Source organism: Procambarus clarkii, chromosome 62 (genome assembly GCF_040958095.1).
Source record: "Procambarus clarkii isolate CNS0578487 chromosome 62, FALCON_Pclarkii_2.0, whole genome shotgun sequence".
NCBI lineage: Eukaryota > Metazoa > Arthropoda > Malacostraca > Decapoda > Cambaridae > Procambarus > Procambarus clarkii.
Window position 1 is genome coordinate 21,919,885 of NC_091211.1, and position 5,898 is coordinate 21,925,782.

The following is a 5,898-nucleotide window of genomic DNA, read 5'->3' on the forward strand; positions in this document are numbered from 1 at the left end:
GCTATACTGGGGAGGCGGAGTTCCCTGCTGTACTGGGGGGGCAGAGTTCCCTGCTGTACTGGGGGGGGCAGAGTTCCCTGCTGTACTGGGGGGGCAGAGTTCCCTGCTGTACTGGGGGGGGGGCAGAGTTCCCTGCTGTACTGGGGGGGGCAGAGTTCCCTGCTGTACTGGGGGGGGCAGAGTTCCCTGCTGTACTGGGGGGGGGCAGAGTTCCCTGCTGTACTGGGGGGGGGGCAGAGTTCCCTGCTGTACTGGGGGGGGGGGGCAGAGTTCCCTGCTGTACTGGGGGGGGGGGGCAGAGTTCCCTGCTGTACTGGGGGGGGGCAGAGTTCCCTGCTGTACTGGGGGGGCAGAGTTCCCTGCTGTACTGGGGGGGGGCAGAGTTCCCTGCTGTACTGGGGGGGCACAGTTCCCTGCTGTACTGGGGGGCAGAGTTCCCTGCTGTACTGGGGGGGCAGAGTTCCCTGTTGTACTGGGGGGGGCAGAGTTCCCTGCTGTACTGGGGGGGGGGTAGAGTTCCCTGCTGTACTGGGGGGGGGGCAGAGTTCCCTGCTGTACTGGGGGGGGGGCACAGTTCCCTGCTGTACTGGGGGGGCACAGTTCCCTGCTGTACTGGGGGGGGGGTAGAGTTCCCTGCTGTACTGGGAGGGGCAGAGTTCCCTGCTGTACTGGGGGGGGCAGAGTTCCCTGCTGTACTGGGGGGGGGCAGAGTTCCCTACTGTACTGGGGAGGGCAGAGTTCCCTGCTGTACTGGGGAGGGCAGAGTTCCCTGCTGTACTAGGGGGGGGTAGAGTTCCCTGCTGTACTGGGGGGGCAGAGTTCCCTGCTGTACTGGGGGGGGCAGAGTTCCCTGCTGTACTGGGGGGGCAGAGTTCCCTGTTGTACTGGTGGGGGGACAGTTCCCTGCTGTACTGGGGGGGGGCAGAGTTCCCTGCTGTACTGGGGGGGCAGAGTTCCCTGCTGTACTGGGGTGGGACTTTCCGACTTTTTATACAAAAAATATGCCAATTACTGAAAGCGGCGGTGGGTCACATTTTGCACAAACGCCCCTGCAGTTTTCAAAATATCCCAAACATCTCAAATTCGATACCCGAGCCATATTTTGGACAGCGGATAGCACGCGGGACTTGTGATCCTGTGGTCCTGGGTTCGATCCCAGGCGCCGGCGAGAAACAATGAGCAGAGTTTCTTTCACCCTATGCCCGTTACCTAGCAGTAAAATAGGTACCTGGGTGTTAGTCAGCTGTCACGGGCTGCTTCCTGGGGGTGGAGGCCTGGTCGAGGACCGGGCCGCGGGGACACTAAAAAAGCCCCGAAATCATCTCAAGATAATCTATTCGCAGTTTGGAATTCCGACTTTTCATACCAAAAATATGCCAATTACTGAAAGCGGCGGTAGATGTCTAAGCAAGAAATCTTAGCAAACAACACAGAAATCATCGATAGATACAGCGATAGCAGGCGGCTCGACATCAGCGAGGCACTACACATCAAGAAGTCAACACCAGCAATCAACAGCCAATTAATGCACAACTATATTCTACCCACTTCAAGACTCCGCTCCAATATAGAAGCATCAAGAAATATGGGCCAATAAAAATCGGCCTTCTGCAGTTACCTACTTTTAATACCTGTTTGTATTTCATTGTTTCGTGTTCTGTCTTGTGTTAAAAGTTTATTTTCACCTCATCCAAAACTATTGTAACATGTCACTTCACCCAAATGTAGGTATAAAAACTCGAAAGATGTTTAAGCTCTATTCAGTTAAAGTTTTGTGTGTTTGTGTAAACTAAAGTCTTTGAAAATGTAATAAGTTTTACGAAACGCGCTCAAGTGTCGCGTCAGACTAGAAATAAAAATGAATTTTGGAGAATTGATCTTTGAATTACCATCAACAGTGAAAAGAAACGTAAGAAAGATCGAGAAAATTCGTGTTAGAATTATTAATCTTACTTTTTCGGTCATATTTAATAATATATATATATATATATATATATATATATATATATATATATATATATATATATATATATATATATATATATATATATATATATGGAGAGTTGGGTTGAGAGTTAGAGAGATAAAGAGGGAGAGAGACAGAGGAGGCCAAGACACGCATGACCGCCCGGAGAAAAGTCACTGATTGGATTTTCCTTTTTTTTTTTTAAATTTCGACAATAGCCAAAACGCTTGCGAGTTGTAGAAAATTTAAAATAATATGTTGCTGCAGGAGAATGTTCTTGTTCCCTCTGTGTGTGTGTCTTGTGTCCGTCTTACTCCCTCTGTCCGTTCGTGTCCGTCCGTTTAGATAACAGTTTCGCATCAACAGACAACAGTTTCGCATCAACAGACTACAGTTTCGCATCAACAAACAACAGTTTCGCATCAACAGACTACAGTCTCGCATCAACAGACAACAGTTTCGCATCAACAGACTACAGTCTCGCATCAACAGACAACAGTTTCGCATCAACAGACTACAGTTTCGCATCAACAAACAACAGTTTCGCATCAACAGACTACAGTTTCGCATCAACAGACAACAGTCTCGCATCAACAGACAACAGTTTCGCATCAACAGACTACAGTTTCGCATCAACAGACAACAGTTTCGCATCAACAGACAACAGTTTCGCATCAACAGACTACAGTTTCGCATCAACAGACTACACAGTTTCACATTAACAGACTACACAGTTTCACATTAACAGACTACAGTTTCCGCATTAACAGACTACAGTTTCCGTATTAACAGACTACAGTTTCGCAGTAACGCCAGAAGACAGCATACAGTTTATTAAAAGACTTTAAGGTAATACAGTAAGTTACCTTATTAACGAGGAGTCTCTTGCAATTGGGAAAGAGGTTAATATAATAACTGAGCCGGACGTTATAGCAGAGGTGTGGACAAGCAGGGCAGCAGTTAGGAAGCTTAACAACATGCAAGCACTTAAAGGCAGATACCAGAAAGCAAAGGGGTAAATATATCTCCATACCAAACGATCGATTGGTAAAAGGCAGAGCTTAGGAGCTAGTCTCTCTCACTCACACACACACACACACACACAACCTGTTGATTGACGGTTGAGAGGCGGGACCAAAGAGCCAGAGCTCAACCCCCCGAACACAACTAGGTGAGTACAACTAGGTGAGTACCACGCACACCTACCTTTGGGAAGCTGGTGGCTGAGTGGCCAGCGCTCTAGGCTCGTGGACCTAGGGGCCCCGAGTTCGATCCCCGCAGCCGGCGGAAACAGATGGGCAGAGTTTTCTTCACCCTGATGGGCCTGTTACCTAGTAGTAAATAGGTACCTGGGAGTTAGACAGCTGCTCCGGGCTGCTTCCTGGGGGTGTGTGAAAAAAATATAAATTAGTAGTTAGTATCAGTTGATTGACAGTTGAGAGACGGGCCTATGGAGCAGAGCTCAACCCCCCGCAAGTACAACTAGGCGAATACAACTAGGTGAATACAAACCCCTAAACAAAGCTTTAATTACTATCCAACATGATAAGCCTAAAAATATATATAAACATCAAGAAATTTCAAGCACATTTTTCTTTTGTGTGACATTTCACAATTAAAATAGAGTAGAGTGCGCGTGACAGTATGCAAATGAGGCGCGTCCGTCTCTCATTACCGCGCCACAAGAGGCACCGAGTATTAACAGCGCCACTGGCAATGACGGCTATCATTCTTTTTACCATGGCTCTTGTTTCATTGGTGGGGGTGTGTTGTTGTGGTGGTGGGGGGGGGGTGTTATGGTGGAGGGGTGGGTGGGGGGTGGGGGTGTGGGTTAGTGGTGGAGGGGTTGGGGGGGGGTGTTGGTGGAGGGGTGGGAGGGGGGGGTGGTAGTGGTGGAGGGGGGTGTTAGTGGAGGGGTGGGGGGGTGTTTGTGGTGGAGGGTAGGGGGTGGTAGTGGTGGGGGGGTGGTAGTGGTGGAGGGGTGGTAGTGGTGGAGGGGTGGGAGGGGGGTGGTAGTGGAGGAGGGGTGGGGGGGTGGTAGTGGTGGAGGGGTGGGAGGGGGGGTGGTAGTGGTTGGGGGGTGGTAGTGGTGGAGGGGGGTGGTAGTGGTGGAGGGGTGGGAGAGGGGGGTGGTAGTGGTGGAGGGGTGGGGGGAGTGGTAGTGGTGGAGGGGTGGGGGGGTAGTAGTGGTGGAGGGGTGGGGGGGGGTAGTAGTAGTGGAGGGGTGGGAGGGGGGTGGTAGTGGTGGAGGGGTGGGAGGGGGGTGGTAGTGGTGGAGGGGTGGGGGGGGGTGGTAGTGGTGGAGTGGGAAGGGGGGGGTGGTAGTGGTGGAGGGGTGGGAGAGGGGGGGTGGTAGTGGTGGAGGGGTGGGAGAGGGGGGGTGGTAGTGGTGGAGGGGTGGGAGAGGGGGGGTGGTAGTGGTGGAGGGGTGGGAGAGGGGGGGTGGTAGTGGTGGAGGGGTGGGAGAGGGGGGGTGGTAGTGGTGGAGGGGTGGGAGAGGGGGGGTGGTAGTGGTAGAGGGGTGGGAGGGGGGTTATCAGTGGTGGCGGGGTGGGAGGGGGGTTATCAGTGGTGGAGGGGTGGGGGGGGGGGGGGGTGTTAGTGGTGGAGGGGTGGGGGGGGTGTTAGTGGTGGAGGGGTGGGAGGGGGGGTGTTAGTGGTGGAATTGTTAGTGGTGGAGTTATGTTAGTAGTCTGGGGTGTTAGTGGTGGAGGGGTGGGTGGGGGGGATGTTAGTGGTCTGGGGTGTTAGTGGTGGAGGGGTGGGTGGGGGGGGTGTTAGTGGTGGAGGGGTGGGGGTGTTAGTGGTGGAGGGGTGGGTGGGGGGGTGTTAGTGGTGGAGGGGTGGGTGGGGGGTGTTAGTGGTGGAGGGGTGGGGGTGTTAGTGGTGGAGGGGTGTGAGGGGGTGGTAGTGGTGGAGGGGGGTGTGTTAGTGGTGGATGCTGATGCTCAGAGAATAATTATTGATCACTGTCCTTCCCTGGGAGATCAATAACTAGTCACATTCGGTCAACAAACAGGGGGGGGCAGTGAAAGTAAGGCTTTATTATATAATAAAGGCATAACCACAGCTGTATTTCCCATTTTTAAATGGTTCAGTTTAACATACAGCTGGTGAGTTGAGTGTGGGTCAAGTGGGTTGTGCAAGCTGGGGTTACAACCTGGTGGAGTTGTGGAGGGGAGATGTGTGTTATTGGTGGAGGGGGGGGGGTAGGTAAGTAGTCACCCCACACTCCCAGCAGCGCCTAGGGGGCCCCCACACTCCCAGCAGCGCCTGGGGGGCCCCCACACTCCCAGCAGCGCCTGGGGGGCCCCCACACTCCCAGCAGCGCCTGGGGGGCCCCCACACTCCCAGCAGCGCCTGGGGGGCCCCCACACTCCCAGCAGCGCCTGGGGGGCCCCCACACTCCCAGCAGCGCCTGGGGGGCCCCCACACTCCCAGCAGCGCCTGGGGGGCCCCCCACACTCCCAGCAGCGCCTGGGGGGCCTCCACACTCCCAGCAGCGCCTGGGGGGCCCCACACTCCCAGCAGCGCCTGGGGGGCCCCACACTCCCAGCAGCGCCTGGGGGGCCCCCACACTCCCAGCAGCGCCTGGGGGCCCCCACACCCCCAGTGGGAAATACCCCCAAACATTAATTTCTAACATTAACATGTGATAGTTTCGATGCCAATATTGGTGGTTCCTATACCAGTCATTGAGGCCGTCACGAGAGCTAAAATACGGATTACGCCGGAACCAATTAACCTGCCAATTCCAGGAGGAAAATTTACCCAAAGACATGAATTGATAGCTGTTTGCTCTGACCAATTACAAATGCAATTATCGTACTAAGCCTGACACACCTTGCTACAGACGAGGCTCTATTTCCTTGTACAGACGGGGCTCTATTTCCTTCTACAGACGGGGCTCTATTTCCTTCTACAGACGGGGC

At 53.7% G+C, this 5,898-nt stretch overlaps 1 protein-coding gene across 2 annotated transcripts in view; it reads right to left on the minus strand.

Moving 5' to 3' along the window:
- Positions 1-3,581, minus strand: part of LOC138354282 (uncharacterized) — a 26,984-nt gene extending 23,403 nt beyond the window's left edge. For both annotated transcript variants that reach the window (XM_069308320.1, XM_069308322.1), the window contains exon 1: positions 3,173-3,581. The gene's annotated coding sequence lies outside the window, so the exon portion shown is untranslated. The remainder of the gene's footprint in view (positions 1-3,172) is intronic.
- Between the last annotated feature and the right edge of the window lie 2,317 nt (positions 3,582-5,898).